The sequence below is a fragment of the Tamandua tetradactyla genome, chromosome 18 (genome assembly GCF_023851605.1).
Source record: "Tamandua tetradactyla isolate mTamTet1 chromosome 18, mTamTet1.pri, whole genome shotgun sequence".
Classification (NCBI taxonomy): Eukaryota; Metazoa; Chordata; class Mammalia; order Pilosa; family Myrmecophagidae; genus Tamandua; species Tamandua tetradactyla.
This window is the reverse complement of record NC_135344.1, coordinates 27616710-27637654: the sequence shown is the minus strand read 5'-3', so window position 1 is coordinate 27637654 and position 20945 is coordinate 27616710. Positions and strand designations below refer to the sequence as shown.

The window sequence follows — 20945 nt, the reverse complement described above, 5'->3', positions numbered from 1 at the left end:
GTGCTTAGCATGATGCCCACTTTTAAATTGCTATCTGTCCTCATAGGTACTCAGATTTTATTGTTTATTGTTATTGTCAACTCATTTGTAATAACTAAAGGTCAAAATCTGAAATGCCTAACCAGCAATACATGGACCAGATTTAGGCCATTGCTATATTATTTTGTGGCTTACCAAGTGTTCTATTTGTTTTGTGTCAGCATTTTAATTTGGATTATTTTTCAACATCTTAAAATTAAATCTCAAACTTCATAAGAACCATTATAAAATTGGTTTACAACAGTATGTTACCCAGTTAATTTCAAGACTCCTTCCCTCTCTGTAAAAATTGGGAACTGGGCCTATAATACTGTGTTCCAGCTCACCACAGTCCCCATGATGCTCTAATGCTTCATGGCCAGCATCACACATTTACATGACTTGTGTGGTCCCATTAACCTTTGAGCAGTGCTCCTTAAACTTAGCATTGTTGATATTTCAAGCCAGATAATTCCTTATTGGGGGTAGAAAGGTTTTCCAGTATATCATCAGATGATTAATATCATCATTGACTTATACACGTAAGATTCCAGTAGCACACCCCTCTCCCCAGCAAGGAGAGACAACCAAAAATGTCTCCAGACCCTGCTGAAATCCCCAGGGGTAGAGGGTAGGGTGGTCAATATAGCTTTTGTGGTTTAATATCCAAAATATATTTTAAAAATCCTAAAACTCAACATCAAAAAGATAAGCACCCAATTAAAATGCAGGCAAAGGATTTAAGCAGGCATTTTTCCAAAGAGGATTTACAAATGGCCAGTAACATATGAAAAGATGCTCAACATCATTAGCCATTAGGGAAATGCAAATTAAAAATTTATATAAGATCCTATTTCATACCCACAGAGATGGCTATAATTAAAAGAACAGAAAGTAACAAGTGTTGGAGAAGATATGGAAACATTGGAACTCTGGTCCATCATTGATGGGAATGTAAAATGGTGCAGCCATTGTGGGAACAATGTGGTATTTCCTTGAAAAGTTAAATATAGACTTACTATTTGACCTTGCAACTCACTTCTAGGCATATACCCAAAGAGTGAAAACAGGGTTGCAAACAGATATTTGTACAGCAATGCTTATGGCAGTATTATTCACAATAACCAAAAGCTTAAAACAGCACAAATGTGCATCAACAAATGAATGAATAGACAAAATGTGGTACATACATACAATGGGCTATTATATGTCCATAACAAACAATGAAGTTATGCTGCAACATGGAAAAAACTTGAAAACATTCTGCTCAGTGAAATAAGAAGACACAAGATATCACTGAAAAGAGATGATTAGAGATAGAAAGAAGATTGGAGGTTACTAGGGGAGGGGTAGGAGGAAGGAGGAGTGATTGTAAACATTTTTTTAAAAAAAGTTTACTTTAAAAAGTGAGGGGTGGAACCATATGATTTATGAGGTCTTTTACAAATATAAAAACATAATAATAAGATAAGATAAAACAAATGAAGTCCCTGCTCTTAAGGAACTTCTAGCTTTATGGGGAAGGCAGGCATGCGTAAAGCACCAATAATAAAATAGAATATAGAAGAGTAGTTGAGGATCCAAATGTTGCAGGAATACAAATGAAACCAGAAGTTAGGTGCTTTTTTCCACAATATTTGTATTTTGGGGGTGGAGGATCAGAAAAAAAACAATATAAAAAAGTTGATATATTTCAGCAGGAACTGTGAAAAATAGCCTCTCTTTGAGAACCACTACCTTAGATTTTGTGAACTCTGATCTAGATTGGTTAGTATCCCTTGAATATGTAGTGTCAGTTAGCAATTGTGTAGGTGTTTTGTTTGTTTGTTTGCTATTCCTTATTGATACTATCCTCCCCCACCCCCACATTCCATGAGTATGAACAGAGACTACAGAGATCGGAGGGTGAGTCCTAAATTGTGGCTCATGAATAGGAAGAGATGGACAGCTGATAGGCTTCCTTTCAGAATGCACAGGCCAGGAGCAGGTCAAGAATTAGGTGTCCTGGCACCAGCCCCATCTCATTGACCCAACTTGACTTCAGGACGCTCTAAGAAGCAAAGCCTCCATCTCCGTCATCAGGCTGACCAGGATGAAAGTTTGTAGCAAGGTGAAGTGGAGACCAGCCGTAGTAGAGTTGCCCCTGGGACATTGTGCTAGTCTCTTCTAACAGTATCCCAAAGAGTGTGGTTTCCCTTCCAGCAATAGTTGCCAGTGAGAAGGAAGGAAGGAATTCCACAGAGGGTGAAGATTTTAGTGATATTTTACTGCTTGGCTGGGCAGAGTTTCTTTGCTTTGGAAAATTGACATGAGTTGGTTTGGGAACACTGCCGTGGTTCCCTTAGAATTTGTGTCGGCCTTTGTCCAAAGCCTCAGTGCCTGCTCTTACATCTGGGATGTGGTGATTTAGGATTCAACTTTTTTCTGGGACTTGCTAAGAAAACTTCTTCGCTTCCATAAAGGGTGGATCAGATCTTCCTCTCAGACCAAATCCATCATCTTTATATCCTCTTGACATTTCTCAAAGTTTCTAGCTGAGTGATTTGACCCTTTCTTATTTTCCTGAACTGCTGTGGATATTTTCTTAATTTAACTTTTTTTAGTTATTTCAATGGAGTTTGGAGCACAAGAGTTTAAACTTTAGGTTCAATTTTCCATGTTGAAACCAGAAGTTAGGAAAAATTACTAGCCTGTAATGTGAGGCATTGGAATGACTTTGCTGAGGTTTTGAAATTCCAACGGGATTAGTATCATTCTGAGAAAATTTAAGTAAGCTTCTTAATGTGGCAGGAGGCAGGGTGGGTAAGGACTGCTCATAATGCAACATAATTCCAGTCAAAAGCTGTGTTGATGGAGTATGTACAGATTTGTAAAGGTCTTTTGATGGTGAGTAATAATAACACTAGGTGTGGTGGCTGTACCAGTTCTGCATTGTCAGTTCTTTGCTTACATAAACATTTTGACTTAGGTTAGCACTCATTTAGTTAATTAATGTTTATTGAATTTTATTTTATGCCTGTCACTGAAACTGAAATACATCAGTGAAAAAAAAAACAGTACAATATGCCTTCCTATATGAGCTTACATGTAGAAGGGGAAAGCAAGAAGATAAATAACATTGTTTCATGTAGGATGATGCATATAATAGAAATAAAGAAAGGTAGGGGGCAGAAACAAACAGAAATTGGGCCTTCCCAATTTCTATTTCAGATACAGCAATCAGGAGGCCCTTCTGAAAAGATGGCTTTTGAGCAGAAGTCTGAATGATATGAAGCAGCAAGCAATAATCAATTCAGGAGGAAGCATATCCAAGGCAGGAAGAGTGGGAAGCCTGGCTGGTTGAAGGAGAAAAAAAAAGCAAGGAGGCAATGTGTGCAGACAGGGGTAAGCAAGAGGGTGCTGATGGGAGATGGGCTAAGAAAAGTCACAAAGTAACTTTGAACAAGGTAAAGGAGTTTTGTTTTGTTTTGTTTCCTAAATGTGATCAGTACCCATGAGAGGTTTTTAAGCATGGGAATCTGACATATTGTTTTCATTTAAAAGATCTCTCTGGCTGCAGTGCTGAGGGGGATAAGAGTAGAAGCATAGAGACCAGTTAGGAAATGACTGCTGTAATGCAAGCAAGATATGATGGTGGAATACAGTTCATTGGGAGCAGTAGAGAGGAATAGAAGTGAACAGATTTGGGATATGTTTGGAGTTAGACCATGCTGATGTACTGGTTGTGGGAGGTGAGGGAGAAAGAAAACCAGGGATGATAACATGGTTTTGGATATAAGCAATTAGGTAGATGAGGGAACCGTTCACTGAGATGATGATTTGGTCAGGACAAGTTTGAGGGCTCATTTCAAGATGTGGGAAATCACTAGTTCTGGAAGTTTGGAGATTTCAGGTGGTATAATCGATAATTTTGGAAAGTTGGGACCTCTGGAAGTTATTGCATTGAGCAGACATGTTAGGATGGTGGGATTAGTCCTGATGAAGGGGACAGTAGATAATCAGCTCTAATTATATGTTCTTCTTGACTGCTGTCTTATGGGCTCTTTCTCTTCAAAATGTGGGTTGCAGCACTGATGGCCTGGGGCTTGTAAGAACCATGAATCCCATCCTTATCCTACTGAGTCAGAATCTGTATTTTAACAAAATCCCCAGAAAATTCCTATGCACATTGAGGTTTGATTGTTAGGAAGGAGAAGCTAATTCTAATCATGAGGAAACATCAGACAAACTCAAACTGAAGGACAGACAGTCTTCAAAACATCTAAAATCTTCAAAAAATATCACGCTCATAAAGGTCAAAGGAGGGCTGAGAAACGGTTCTAGATTAAAGGAAAAGGAAGAAATATGATAACTAAATACAACACATGATTGTGGTTTGGAGTTGGAGCTTTTTGCTCTAAAAGCTATTCTTTGAACAGAAATAACTTCAATGGGGTCTCTGGCTGAAGGATAGATGTATGGGAGTTTCTTACTGCTATGGCCATCTTGAAATTCTTAAAAAAAAATTTTTTTTTAATTTTTTACTGCTATGGGCCATTTGCCTGTAGTGCTGAGACAGATATGACCTGACGGAGCAGTTTCTGGAGGTTTCACTTCAATCCAAGGGCACATGAGCACTGCAGACCCTCCTTACAATCTTAGATAGTGGGTACCAAAGGTTTCTCAGGAGGACAGGTTGCACGTGACATTCTGCCTGGGTGAAATCTCAGGCAGAGAAGGGGAGCTCTTATCATGTGTCAAGGAGGAAGCAATAGAAAAATTGGGGTAAACTTGGGTTCATTGTGACATTCATTACAAAACAAGGCTTTAACAACAATAACAAAAAAATCCACCATAGAAATATTTACAGCTAACTCTGAGTCCAGTTTCCTTCTGGTTCATTTTTTTTCCATCAATGATTGTTTAATGTTAAAAACTTTATACTGCCTTTTTCTATATTTGTAAAAATTTTTGTCTATTTAAAATTATCAGTGCACTATCCCATATATATTTCAAAAGGAAAAAACAACTCTCCAACCATAAATGATGATCATTGATTTATATACCTAGAGAATCCATGAGGGAGCATGGCCTTTCCCAAATGTAAGTGAAGACCTCCTCTTTGAAATGACTGCAACCCAACAGGGTTGACTTGGAAATCCTGGTATAGTTAATTCGTGAGTTCAGGGGTCTTGTGTTATCTTGCCTTGAAATCAAAGGACACAGACTTCTTAGAAATCATTAATAAAGTTGAACTGTCATCTTGAGGTTAACTCACCATTCATCAAGTCAGGCATTTTTAGGTTTTGTAAGAAAGAAGTTCCTAAGTTGAAGATCAGATTTCAAGAGAATGGACCTCAAGTTTAGTAATGAAAATGCTTCAGAAATGTATTTATTCTTTATTCCATTGGAGAATATAATTTAAGTCTTCAAATACATGAATTGAGTAAGTAAATACTGCCCATCAAAATCATGCATTTATTACTCAAAAGTTTAGACAAACCCAAAAATATGAAGTTATGTCCTTATTTTCTAACTCACTCTCTATATTGTATAGTATCTGATTTAGCAGCTTCATCATGGCACATTGTGAGAAAAGCAAATGATGCATTCAGTCCACTTGATTTGCTTGCAGGTTGTGAGTTTTGCTTCAGAGATACGAAACCCTTTGCTGCTACTTCATTTTTTGCTTCAGATGCTGCCTTGTGCTTTGTGAGGAGTCACAGGTTTTTAAACTTGTTGACAGCCAGCAAAGATAAACAACTCACCAAACCTTAGGTCAAGGACTAGAAACAGTCTGAATCATCTGCTTAACTCAGAACCCAGCTTTTCTTACAGCGGTGAAGCCTGGTGAGACATGGAGACTATTGTGTGTTACCTTGTGGCGGGGGGGGCACATAAGATTTTGATTGGAAGAGTAATCTCTATCTTTGTTTCACTATTTACTTTGTTTTTAAATGTATACAAGCATTGAGTATCCAAATGAAAAATGAGAAAAATCCAGAATTCATAACCTTCTTGAACACTATTATTTCTTTCCCATTCTTATTTTTGAAAAGCTTAATTTTATGCCTGATTCCAAAGTTATCATCCAGGAATTATCACAATGGAAATTTTCTTAAGAATGATTCTCCAGTTCAGGCTCTTTTCTATTAGATCTAAATAACTTAGGTGGTAAAAAAGATGCTTCTTTTTCATTAGCTGGTTGAAATGTTCCTCACTTTCCATGTGACCTGGATATGTGGAATATGTTAATATTAAGGTTGCATTGCACCTGCATGGACATGAAGAAAAATACAGCACATTTCTAAGATTTCTATCAAAGAAAGGAGAAATGATGAGAAATGAAAGCAGTGGCTGATGGCACCATGCTTTTATCACTATGAAAGCAGTCTCTGTTCTTTCAAAGTGTTTTGAAAGATATTTGAAGTTCATTTAACCCTAAGTATTTCTAAAATTGCTTCCTTGACTAAATAGTATAAAAGGCCATTAGTAATCCCATATTTAGAAAATAAATTTTCTACTGAAATAAAGACTTAAGAAATGTTACTTATTTTAAGAATTTGCTACTTTTAAATAATTGATTAATATGATTCCTAATATTATTACAAGGTATCTGAGGATTAAAATTCTCACAATAAAAAAAGTGTGGATATCAAATAGCCATGTCTATGAGCTTCATTTTGGACATGCTTGGCTTTTAGTTACTATGAAACAAATATGTATTTCCCTAGAGTTTGAGAGAGCAACTGACAACTAATGCTAGGACTATGACTAATAACTACGTCCTCTTGAGTTAACTAATTCAGGCCATTGCATCTCAGGATATCAAAAGAAATTTCAAGTTCCATGTTTGCAATCCTTACATCAAGTAATCATTTAGCAACTTTTTTGCATTCATCTGTTCTTAATTAGGAACTTGGCATTTTCCCTCTATTTATTAAATCTAGAGAAAACAAGAAGTCACCAGAAGTTGTCCATGCAGTCAACAGACCAATGATCAGTGACAGTCCTAATATCCATCAGCTTCCCAAAGCCATGGCAATTAAATATATTCACTACTGAAAAACTAGCAAGCCCATTTTCCATAGTCTTTGGGGAATTGGTAAAGTATTTCACTATTCCAGAACACCAGTTGATCAAGTTTACCAGTCCATAGAAGACAACTCTCCTAGACTTTCCTTCTAACAAGTCTGTGTAGGAATTCTCAAGTATCTATGTGCCATCCTTCTCTTGCTAAGACCTCTCAGCAACCTTACAAACAGGCATGAAATAATTCAGATATTACATGAGAGACTCAACATAAGGTTCGCTATTGGCTGCATTTTTCAGAGAAAATTATTTGGCAAGGCAGGACTTGATCTGATGCTATAGCGAACATGTAGAGAATTTAAATTAGTCAAGCTGATGGGTTTGGTGTCTCAGATGGAGAAAACAACCCGAATAAAGGTAACAGAGTGGAAAGGAATTTGCTCTAAATGATATTTGAGGAAACTGATCTGATTGGCACAGAGACCTCACATTGGAAATTACTGGATAGGAAACATCAGATTATTACAGGGATGCAGAAATGTATATTTAAATTAATATCATAGGAATTAAGGAACCCAAATTTGAGAAATAGTAGGACAAGATAAAAACCACATTTTACATTATATTGATTGAAATAAACCATACTCAAAAGGTTACATACTGATCTCATTTATATGACATTCTTACAAAAGCAAAACTTTAGGAACAGAAAACATATCAGTGGGAACAATAGGAATTTTGCACATTTTGAGGTGGTGGTTAAATGACTTACACAATGACTTATACAACTGTACACTTAAAAGGGTAAATTTAACTATATAAATTATACTTATAAAATGGAAAACATATTTAAGGACATATTTGGGATAAAAATGGAAATGAATGCTGGCAGGGAAAAATTGAAGGAAGAATTATTAAAGTTTAATGGCTCAAAGACAATTTAAAATTTTCAAACCTAACAAGGGAAATAATATAAATATATGTCTCAGGGAATATAAACATATAATTTTATATTATATCTTTCAGCCCTAAAAATGGCATAGATTAGCTCTCAGGATATTTTGTTAGTTACTATCAAGCTGAAATGGTTAGGTGAATAAGAAATGTGAGTCATTATCACCATATCTAAAATGTTATCTACCAACAAAAATAACATGCAAAATGAATTACATCAATACCAACCCACTTAATATCAGAAATAAAGCATTCTAAATTGCTTTAAAGCAAAAATGAGTAGGTTTGAGAAAATACAATTGACTGGACATTAAGTTCATTCTGGAATGCTGGACCACTTTTTGAGACTTAGTAAATTAGCTGGCATTTCATTCTGATTTAACTTTCATTTCCTGCTCAGAGATATTGCCCACCATGTGTAGTATCAGTATTCAGAATAAAAGTCTATGGATTTTTTTAAGGACACTACCATCAAGGGTAAGCCTTTTCTTGAGGGCAAATCTTTTCTTTCTTCGTTGGGCAAGAGGCAGAAGTGTTGGATAAGCTTCATACAATTCTCACCCTTTTGCCTTGGGTGGAAAGCCTCCTCAGGGACTCAAGTTTTAAAGGAGTGGCCACAAAACTTGACTCACACCATTAAGACCGAGCCTTTGACAAAACTAGCTTAGTTCTGAATCTGTCAATATGCATGTTATTTGACAGTCAGCTATGGAAACAGCCCATTTATTAATGGAAAACCTTTATCAGTCATGATATACTTGTTGGGCTTAATTACCACCTGTAATGTCTTGTTGGTAATGTCTTAATAGTATTTTTTTTTTGAGTACTCATTGTGGAATTGATCAAGTTTATCATGCACTTGATCTACACGTGCAAGCAAGTGAGTTTTGGAAATTGATAGCTCTAGGCTGGCAAGAGATAAACTGCAAAAAAATCACCCATGTCTGAGCTAGAGAGAAAAAAAAAGTTCAGAAAAAAATGACAAACATCTCCATTATCACTTGTGACCTCAGGGGATATCATCTATCTCTGAACATCGACATACACGCCATTGGTCTTGATCTTTTAGAATTTCTTGTTGTCCCCAGTCTGTTCTATCTTTTCAAAATCGGAGTTAATTTTGCACTATCTGTATGCTATGTATTAGCAAAAAACTAAACAAAAGCCAGAGGCTTTTCCGAAACAACCAAAATAAGATACCATGTAAGAACAAACAAAATTCCCTACATGCTATGAAATTATAAATAAAGTTTAGTCATAGTTTACATTTATATTTAATTATATAAATATAAACTTATACATATTTATAAACGTAAATTATAATATTTATAATTTCATGCTACATAGCCTTTGTACTCATCCCGATAGGCTTAGCCATACTGCGGTTCATTTCGTGTGATGAGCAGTTCACTTCATTCTCATCCAGTCCGGTAGAGCCTGCAGGTGTTCCCGCACATGGCGCAGCCTTCCGGCTGCCGTGGCACCCCCCACCCCACCCCCCATCCACTGCGCGCTGGGGGTCCCTGCGGCAGGCAGGGTACTTCTTCGTGAAGGTCTCCTCTGGGAAGGGGCACACATCACTTCCTCATGGAGGGATTGAAAGGTTTAGGAGGCGAAAGGGTGAGAAAGAAGGACGGTAGACCGGAAAATTTAAAGCGGGCAGGTTTATTTCTGCGCTCCGGGGCTGAGCTCACCGACCCCAACGGAGGGAGGTGAGTCAGCGCCTGGGTGATGGCATGGGCAGTTTTTAAGCAAGGGGGTCAGGTGACCTCCGGAAGGGGCGGTTCTCCGGAAGTCAGGTGCCCGGAAAGGTGAGTCTCGGGAAGTCAGGTGTCTAGAAGGGGTGGGTCGTCAGTTGCGGAAGTCAGGTGTCCGGAAGAGGCGGTTCCAGAAGCCACATTGGCAGGGGCGACACGATATACCGTGCTCAAGTTGCAGTGCCGTTCACCGTTACTCCGACCTAACAGGGATTAGCTGTTTTTTGAGAGACTCTAACAGGCTGACTCTGGTCCTGCTAAAAAATACAGAATGGCAGATAGAGTAAAAGTTTCTAAAAACACATACAGGAGCGCTCTGGGTGGAGCATGCAGCCCACGCGGTCTGTGAGCACGGCCCTCAGCCGCCTTGAGCCGGCCAATCTGCTCCGCGCTCGGCAGGAGCTCCTGGACCCAAGTCTTCCCCAGCTTAGACCCCGAGTGGCTTGGTAGCCGCCGAGGACAGGCCAGGCTGCGGCAGATGCCTCGAAGCGAGGGCGCCAGGTCACCTCCCTCCCAGCGGACTCCGCGTTCACAGGGGAGTGGCAACCATGCCCACCTCGCCTGGTGCAGACCTGCGAGCCCGGCCGCTGCCGACGCCTTATTCTCCAGCCCCGCGCAGCTGCATTCTTCAACCATTCCTCTAAACTTCGACATTAGTTCACCACTGTCATAGGGAGCTCCCAGGTCTCGGTAGAGGGCACCCCATGCAGCAGTGTTTGGGGGCACACGTAAGGCTGGAGGCCTGACCTAGGATCTGCCCGGAAGGGCCTACAGGTGAATCTGCGCACGGACGGGCCAGCAGCAGAAGATAATCTGCGAGTAAGCAATCTCTAGGCCAAAAACTTGTGATTTGGGGAACAAATGTAAATGTGGCAACATACAGAGAAAATTTTCAGAGATTTCGTCAACAATTTATTGATCTCTAGCTAAAGAGGAAAGCGGTGTTGCCATAGACATTAGCAAGCCTCTTTACATGCAACTTCTAGTGGAGAGTAATGTTATCCGTGAGCCATTCTGAAATGTAAACTGTGAACACATAAAATCATTTGACAAAAATCTGTACAGGCAACTCAGATGCTACCGACAAGAAGTTATCCCATCTTTTGACATGGCTGTCAATGAGATCTTCCTTGATGGTTATCCTGGCTCAATATTAGAACATCACATTCAAGTAAGACCATTCAGTGCATTGAAGACTAAGAATATGAGAAACCTGAATCCAGATGAATAGACCAGCTCATTGCCATCAGCAGCGTGGTCATTGGAATGTCCCAGTTGAATCCAGAGGTGCAGGAGGCCTTCTTCCAGTGCCAGGTATGTCCCCATCTCTGAGCCCCACGTGGACAAGCACTGCCACACCACCCACAGCATGATGTGGTGCACAACCGCTTCCTGTCTTCTCTGATAAGCAGATGATCAAACTCTAGGAGTCTCCTGAGGACATGCCAGCAGGACAAAGGCCTCACGCCATCATCCTGTTTGCTCACAATGACCTTGTTGACAAAGTTTGACCTGGTGACAGAGTGAATGTCGCAGGCATTTACAGGGCAGTGACCATTTGCATTAGTCCCAGAGTGGGTAACATGAAGTCTGTCTACAAAACCCATGTTGACGTTGTCTACTTCGGAAGACAGATGCAAAACGTCTGCATGGCCTGGATGAAAAAGTGAGCTGAAACTTTTCTCAGAGAAATGTGTGGAATTGCTTAAGGAACTTTCCAGGAAACCAGACATTTATGAGAGACATGCTTCAGCCTTGGCTCTGAGCATTTATGAACATGAAGATATAAAGAAGGAATTTTTTTCTCAGCTCTTGCGGGGAACAAGAAAGGATTTTAGTCACACAGGAAGGGGCATGTTTCGTGTTGAGATCAGTATCCTCCTTTGTGGTGACCCTGGCGCCAGTAAGTCCCAGCTGCTGCAGTACATCTGTAACCTGGTTCTCAGGGACCAGTACACATCTGGGAAGGGCTCCAGTGCTGTTGGCCTCACTGCCCATGTCATGAAAGACCCCGAGACGAGGCAGCTGGTCCTGTAGACAGGAGCTGTGGTCCTGAATGACAGTGGCATTTGCTGCATTGACGAGTTTGACAAGATGAACGAGAGTACAAAGTTTGTGCTGCACAAAGTGGTGGAACAACAGACCCTCTCAATTGCCAAGGCTGGGATTGTTTGTCAGCTCAACACACACATCTCCATCCTGGCGGCAGCAAACCATATCGAGTCTCAATGGAACCAAAAGAAGAGCACCATTGAAAATATTCAGCTGCCTCCCACATTGTTATCAGGATTTGACCTTATCTTCCTCATGCTGGACCCTCAGGATGAGGCCTAGGACCCGTGCCTTGCACACCACCGGGTGGCGCTGTTCTACCAGGGTGAGGAGCCACTGGAGGAGGCAGTTCTAGACATGGCCATGCTGAAGGACTACGTTGCTTATGCCCACAGCTCCATCATGCCTGAGCTAGGAGGTCAGCCAGGTCCTTATCAAGGCTTACATGGACACGAGGAAGTTTGGTAGTAGCCCAGGAATGGTTTCTGTATACCGTCAACAGCTGGAATCATTGATTCACTTAGCAGAAGCCCATTGCTAAAGTGCAGTTTTCAAACAAAGTCAAAGAAATTGATGTTGAAGAGGCAAAATGCCTTCACCAAGAGTCTGTGAAGCAGTCAGCAACTGATCCCTGGGCCAGCATGGTGGACATATCTATCCTCACCACAGGAATGAGTGCCACCTCTCGTAAAGGAAAGAAAAATTAGCTGAAGCTTTGAAAAAACACTTATTTTATCTAAGGGCAAAACACCAGCTCTAAAATACCAGCAACTTTGTGAAGATATTTGGGGACAACCTGACATAGCAGTTACCAAAAGATATGTTTGAAGAAGCACTGCATGCCTTGGCTGATGATGACTTCTTGACAGTGACCGGAAAAATTGTTCACTTACTCTAAAGATGCTGTGAACAGCGCTGCGTGTTCTGCTCTTCTGCACTGGGAACTTCACTGGCTTGCACTTGTATGCAGCATAGGGGCTCATTAGCTAAGTCTGCTGCATCACTGGGAATAGATTCTTAACGCATTTTTTTTAACTGTATAGACATTTTTCTATCCAGGATACCTGTTCTCTTAGTAAAGTACTTTCGTATTTTAAGTAAAAATACGGTGCCAATTTACAAAAAGACATACACTATTTTCTTGAAGTACAGATTTTTAGTACCAGGGCTTTTAATCTGTGTACCAGTTCATAATACACACAAAGCAAACCATTGGTGTTTTTTTGAAGAGGACAGCTTGGGATCATGGTTTTTTGTGTTAAACTTTCTAATAGCAGTCATCCACACACTTGAGGTTTTTGTAACATGAAATAATAGACTTAACCAGAGCATACAATTCAATGTGAGTTCATTGAAAGACTGGAGCCCTGGTCCCTTTACAGTGCTCAAGTCTAATTCTATCAGAGCCCATCACATGTTGTTCTCATGGATGCCATAAGATCCCAAAGTTAGTCTATAAAGAGGGTGATTGGAAATGCTTAGATGCTGGATTTATTCCTGCCACAGACTTCATTCTGTTATATAGAAATTTTCTTTAAAAAAATGATTAAGAATAAATGATATAATTCATTCTAAAGGTTCTTACACTACTCTCAGAGTCATTAAAAAAAGAATAAATGATAAAAAAACGAAACAACAAAAACACTTAAGCTAAAGGAATAAGATTAAATGACTTTCTGAAATAGGTGACATGAGTTAAGGTAGAAGTGATGAAGCAAACTCTAATTTGTTCTTGAAAGAAGATATAATTGGAGAATTAAAAAAAATCACTGGAAGTAAAGAAACAAACAGTAACAACAACCAACGTAGTTTACAAATTCATAAACTCAGTAGACTTACTTAAAACATAAAATAAGATGGAAGGAAAAATAGGGATTCAGTCTAATCACATTTTAATTTAATGTGATTAGACTGAATCCCTTTACCAAATGACAGAGATTGTCAAAATTAATTGAAAGCACAAATCCAGCTACATATAGTTATATCAGTTAAGATGTTTTGGTTCTAAGTAACACAAACACACATATCTAAATATGGCTTAAACAATAAGGAGAAAGTATTCTCTCACATAATAAGAATCCTGGCGTCTTTGGGATGTTATGTGAATGTTCTTGTGTGATGAGGTGCAGACATGGCGAGCCAGCCGGCCACGACACATGGAAGGACAGCTTTATTAGATTAAAGAGCCTGGAGGAGGAGAGAAGACAATGAGCAGGGCCTTGGCTTTTGTTATCTGGGTGCCCCTGAGGGTCCCTATAGGAGGGAAGAAAGCACCTGTCGGTCCTGGGAGGGGAGAGTTAGGATTTCCTGCAAATCCCGAGGACTGGAGGTTTCAAGCTACAGGGCATGGAAAACAGAAACAGCAAGGGCCATGTGGAAGAGCTGAGGACAGCTTCTTGTCCCACAAACCAAATGGGAGAAACTGCCCTGCTAGTAAATGATGTGGCAGGGGAGGGTAGAAGCTGCAGGGGCCTTTCAGGAGAAAAAGTGGCATGGGCCTTTCTTTTTCTTAATCCCAAACCATATGGAGGTGCTGGCCTTGCTAATTGTGGTTATGCCCAGGCAGGGTTAACGGGGGTGGCCACTGAGAAAGGAAACTGACCACTATGCCCAGAAGGATGGCGAGGCATCAGATATAATTTCTTTAAACCACTGCACAGGGCAAGGTGGTTTATTGATTGAAAGGCTGATTGATTCAGTCTTTCAGCAACATCTTTGAAGATGCAAATTCTTTCCACCTTTCCGTTCTATCCTCCGCGGGAATGAGGTTCTTTTCTGACAAGTTCACTTAGTCACAAATCTGTTCCTATTCACAAATCTGTTGCAGTTGCTACAATCATCTATGCAGAAACCATAATATTTGGTGGAAGCTGAGAGGATCCCTTATGTTAGGTTCTCTTTTTGTGAGTGAAGAGAGCTTTACCAAAAACCTGCCACCAGATTTCTCTTCACCTTTCACTGGTCAGAACTCTACATTAGTTCTGATGTAGCCCACTAGTAAATTCTTTCGAAGTCCATACTACTACCATGTGTGGTTTAGATTTAGGACTTAGTCTTGAATATCAAAAAAAGAATTTTATAAAATTCAACAGTCATTTCTAATAAAATTCTGAGTAAAATTTTAAAAAATAATAAACTACCCAACATTGATTAAGATTATTTTCCAAAATCCAAAAGAAAATATTTTACTTAAATTAAAAAAAACAAACATTTTCATTAAACCCAGGAACATGATGGAATGCTTACTTTCACCACTTTTGTCAATGTTGTTTTAGTCCTTCTAGCTAATTTAATGAAAAATAAATAATTGTGATAAACATTTGGTATGATGAGTAAAAAATCATATATGCAGATATTATATGCCTACTTTAACAGAACTAAAATGAACAATAAAACTTGTAAGTGGTTGGATGAAAATAAATGTGCATACTGTATGATTCCAATGTATATGAAATACTAGAAAAGAAAAAACTGCAGTGACAGAAAACATATTGGTGATTGCCTGCAGTTGGGGTCAGGGGAAGGAATTGGCTGATGATGGGTATTACATGATGGTAAACAATGATAACTCACCAAACTCTGCAAATAAAATCAATTATTTTTTTCATATTGAAAGTATAGCTTGATAAAGCTAAAAAAGTAAATGCGTAATAATGTTTTTCTGAACTAGCAACAGCTAGAGGTTCAAATTTTTAAAAACACAGTAGTGATAAAAGTAATAAACTTAACATTGTGATAAAAATCAAATATTTAACAATAAATAAAAATAAATATAAAATTAAAACTTAAGAACAAACTTGGTTAAAAAGCATAACATCTGAGAACATAAATAAAATCTTAATGAAAACCATTAAACATTTCCTTAAAAAATGTAGGGTTGTACTATTTTGTTATATAAACTGTCTCAATATCATAAAAATATTAACTCTTCTTAAATGTATTAATGTAATTCTGGCAGAATACCAATTTTGTTGTATTTATTTTCACGTCATTTTGTGACAGTGGTAGTGACAAGGGCAGAGCAGACAGGGTAAGAATTTGGAAACAGACAACATTATTTTAAAGTTCAGGTGGAGGGAGATAGAGGGACCTTCTCTAAAAGCTATCAAAAATTATTATAAAGCCCCTGTGACCAAAACTGTATGATGTTGCCCTCCAAAAGATAAACAGATCTACATAAGAGAAATAAGAATTCATAAACTTATCCAAGTACATGTGGGAACCTAATCCCTAACAAAGTTCTTTTTAATTCAATGGTAAAATTGTAGTGTATTCAATAAATTTTATTTGCATAATTAGTCATTCATCTGGAAAAAGCCAAACATTGACCCCTGTATTGCCACATTCACAAATCCAAATTCCTATGGATTAAAGATTTAAATGTTAAGGAAAATCACAGATTACCAAGTAGAAGAATATTTTCAAAATTTTATAACCTTGAGGTAGGGAAGGTAAGAAACCAGAAGCCATAAAAAGAAAATATAAAAATATTTGCTGGCACTAAAAATGTAAAATAATTGAACTATAAAATATAGAAAGTAGATTTAAAAAAAATCTGGGAAAGAATAATTCCAGCATATATGAAAAGATTTTCAATAAATCAATAAAAAAGATTAACAATAGATGGTAGGCAAAGAATAGCAGGCAAATCTCAGAAAAGGAAAAAAAGAATTTGATACATATTTCATACGCACACACATATTTACAAGCATATATGTAAATATATGAAAAGATTTTTGGCCTAATAGGCAACAGCAAATTAAAACAAGTTACCTTTTATCACCTATCAAAAAAGAGTGTCAATATTTTAAAAAATGTCAACATCCAGTAGATGCAGAGATTATGAATTTCCAAAATCTTTTAGAAAATTTATCAGGCCATAGCTATTAAAAGAGACACAGAGACTTCAACCCTGAATCCCACCTTTGGAAGATTTTTATACAAATAAATGTTCAGGCACATTAGGATATATGTACAAGGAAACTTATTGTAGCATATCCATCTTGTGCAACATCATGTAGCTGTTAAAGAGAATGAATTAGAAATCTACCTATTGAATTGAAGGATGCCAGTTATACTACTGCTAACTGGTAAACGAAATTTGCAGAGTATTACATGTATATGGTGATTCCAGATTTATTTAATAAAAACTATTCTTTTCTAAAGTACCTATATATGTTCGTATATAATTGACAATCAAGAACCTTATGGAAATATATTTGATTAACTCAAAGGAATAGAATGGAAGGGAGATAGTAGCTTTATGATCTTTATGTGTGTTTGATTTGTTTCAATTACCATGATAATTGTGTGTGTGTGCAAAATTCCAGTGATCCCACCTCATTCTAGCAACTCAGTGTGTAGAGCAGGTTACTCTTCAGATATTTTTTTTAATTTTTAACAACTGACAAGGTACACTTTTTTAATAATCTATATATATTTCCTCCTACTACAGATAATAAAAAGACACGGATTGTTAAGCATATAATACACTTTATTTTCTAAACATAGGAGTGGCATTCATAAGAACAACTATGCCAAAATACTAATATTCTAGGACAAAGTTAACCTTTTTAATAGACATTCCAATATTTAACGAATTTAACTCATAATTTATCTGAGAATATATATGCAAATAGTTTATATTGAAGAATATTGAATAAGTGACATTCTGTGAGTGATTTTTCAGAATTGGGGGTGGAAGAGAGATGGCTGTTATTATTTTCATTTGGCATTTGATTGCACCAGTTTTTCTCAACTTTAATTTCATGCATCTCCCCACCCCACCCAAGAAGTCTTTTCAGACGTTTTTTCCCTAACAGCCCCCTATGAAATTTTTAACACCACAGATATATATGGTATGTCTATTCTTGTACGCACACATCTGTGCTTTATACGTACAAAGGGTAAGATTTTTTTCACTCTCCAAGAGCCATTTTCATCGCCCTGGGTCAATACCACTCCCATTGAAAATGCGTGGGTTATGCGTCCTTCACATTTTTCCCAGGGATTTAACTAATGCTCCATGAAGTAGAACTTCATGGGATGTAATCAGTGCATGCTGGAGAGGACCCCAGTCTACTAACTGAGCATCTCCCTTGGGTTAGTCTTGGGCAGAAATAGGGAGCTCTTCTCTGCAGACACGTCTATGTCAAGCTTCTCAGCTCTCATAACATGAAGCCAATCTTAATCCCACTGGCTAAAACATGTGAATTCTCATTTAATTGTCAACGTTTATTCGCTGCTCTCCTAGTACTCCTGACAAAATACAGTCTTAAATATTTTGTGCTTCAGGATTTCACACAATGTGTGTATCTGAGGCTACACAGTTCATCAGTTTCATACTCTTAAATCAATTTCTGGATTAAGCCAAACATGCAAAGAACAGCATTTTGACAGCCCCTCACTTTCCCTAGAACTACTTTTACTGAATTATAATTTGCTATTAATGCCATCCTTCTACACTGATGGCCATTTTAAGAAACCACCCCAAGCAATTCATTGTGAAATTTACCTGAAGAAAGTTCTTGAAGTTATAGCTCATCATATACGATAAAGCCTCTTAATGAGCATGAGGGAAATTTCTCTTTGCTTACTCCTGTGAATAATGGGTGGGCTTCCCTTGAGCAACACATTTGTTTTTATATTATGGCTACAGTGACTCATAACTATTGCATGGCCTGCCTCTAACAGTGGTAATAATGAGAAAGGATGCATTTTTTTGTACTAACCCTGCTTCTGACTTCATCCTGTCTTTCTCAGCCTCTTTTCCTCCTTAATCTGATTTCAATTATATCCTATTGTTGATTTCTAGTTTAAGGTAATTTTATTGAAGGATAAAATACATTCAGTAATGTGTACAAAGAAAAAGCATATGGTTGGATGAATTTCACAAAGAAACACCCTACATAACCAGCACACAGATGAAGGGACAGCACGTAACTAGAAATCCCCTGTGTCTTACCCTCCACTTCCTGCAAGAGAACCACTACCTTGATTTCTAAAGCCCACAGATTAGTTTTGCCTGATTTTGACATTTTAAAGTACGTGAAATCCTACAGAATTTATTGTTTGGGGTATGGATTTTCTCATTAGTCAATGCTTGTGAGATTGATTAATGTTGTTGGCAGGTAGCAATAATTTCCTATTTCTTATCACTGTACAATATGTCAATTTATGAATATACTTCAAATTAAGTTTTTATTCTTTGGACGTTTCAGTTGTTTACAGTTTGCAGTTTTTATCAATAGCGCTTGTAAAAGACTGTCAACATGTTATGAAGTTCTGGGGATGATGTTTCTAGGAGAGGAATTGGTGGGTCATAACTCTGCTTGAGCTCAGTTTTCCAAAACATAAATGCCAATTTGCCATCACAGGAGCAGTGGGTGAGTGTTTCAATTGCTCCGTATTCCTCATCAGCACTTGATATTATCAAATCTTTTTCATTTTAGCTGTTCTGGTGCGCACATAGCTGTAAATTGTGGTTTAACTTGCATTTCTCTGATAACTAATGAGGTGAGTGCCTTTTCATGCTTTTGGCCATTTGAATATCTTCTTTTATAAAATGCCTGTTCAACTTTATGACCCATTTTACTGTTGTGATTTAATTTCAACTTTACTTATTTCATTCATTTATAGAAAAAAATGAACATTTTTCTGAAACATTGGAATATAAAAAATACAACTGTGGATCTACAAGGCTAAAGTGTAAAACTGCTGGACTTCTGTGACATCATTAGGAAATTTGGTATTCCATTTATTATAAATGTCCCAAATAAAAACTTCTCCCTGTAAATATCAAAATGTTTTGTTTTAATGTTTGTATTAATTAAATTTGAATATCTAATTACCTACCTTTGTCAACTGGTTTAGTAAATATAGTTTATTTTTGCATGTGTGATGGCACAAATTCATCAGTATGAACATGCAATATTTTAAATATGCTGAGGTGTAAGCAGAAAGTCCTTCTGAAATTACTGTGAGAAATGCAGTCGACTGTTCCTTGTAACGGCCAATAAATATCAGTTGTGCCAGCAATAGCAGTAGGCGGGCATTAGGGATGTATAATGTTTTATTGTTCCTTAGGACTAAATCAGAGATAAAAAGCCAATGCTAAAATACAAAATGAAGAATATGTGAAATAAAAATAATAGTTGCTATACATGAGGTCATGGAGTCATGGAAACAGGGGGTTAGATGCTAGAGTGAACTTCAAGGAATTTTGTAAGTTTCCAATATTTTCAAAAGCTTTTGTTTTGCAATATTTTTAAATAGGAAAGTCTAATTGTAACAAAATGATTGAAAGATTGCCGTATGTGGAGCTATACAGTAAAATTTTCTCCAACTAATTTATTGGAGGTTTATTAATAGCCAAATAAATTATTTAAACAAATATTTTATTTTTATTTCTAACTTTAAAACAGACAGATCTTAAAGGCCGTATTAGGCCCCAGTATATCTTCATTTCACATTTTGAGAAACTAAGGCAAAATGAGGTTAGAGCTGGGAAGGATGAGACTCCGCTGTCTGGTAGTTATTCTGGATATAATCGTGTAAACAGGCCCGGTGTAATAAATCTAAAATAGGTCTTAATGTGCTATACATTTCAAGTAATTTGCTTTGTAGAAAGTAACTGAAACATATAACATGTATTTCTTGAGTTACATTTTTGAAAGTAGTTAGGGAAACTTGCATGACTTGGGAGTCTAGTCTTGTGACATATTAGTCATGCTTTGGGGTTTCCTGGCACTGGGGATGGGTTGATTTTTATTGTGATTAGACAGACACAGAACTAAGGATCATCAGAAGATGGAGGCAGATGCCTGCATGACTCCGTGGCCAAACCCTCCCCACAATCCCAGGAGAAAGTTTCCATCTCATCGGTGTTGGGCTCAGGTCAGGAGAAAAGAGGGCAATTTTTAAGAGGATTTTGAAGAAGGAAGGATGGCATCTTGCCTAAAAAGGATTAACGACTCATGCCACCAAATATAAGAGAAGAAACCAAATGTACTCATTTAAAGCTTTTTAAATGTTCATTTTCTCTTAGATTGCTTTTATTCTTCCTTTTCATTCTCTAATGTATCCCCAGTGCCTAGCAGAGTGTCAGACACAAGGTGCTACTTGAATGTTTGTTGAATGAATAAATGATTGTGT

General features: G+C 37.7%; 1 long non-coding RNA gene and 1 pseudogene across 1 annotated transcript; both read left to right on the top strand.

Moving 5' to 3' along the window:
- Positions 1 to 9495: 9495 nt before the first annotated feature.
- LOC143662047 (uncharacterized) lies at positions 9496 to 19576 on the top strand. Its single transcript, XR_013165110.1, has 3 exons — positions 9496 to 9603; positions 19244 to 19307; positions 19431 to 19576. It is a non-coding gene; the product is annotated as an uncharacterized LOC143662047 (long non-coding RNA).
- LOC143662046 (DNA replication licensing factor MCM4 pseudogene) lies at positions 10209 to 15341 on the top strand (annotated as a pseudogene).
- Positions 19577 to 20945: the final 1369 nt, after the last annotated feature.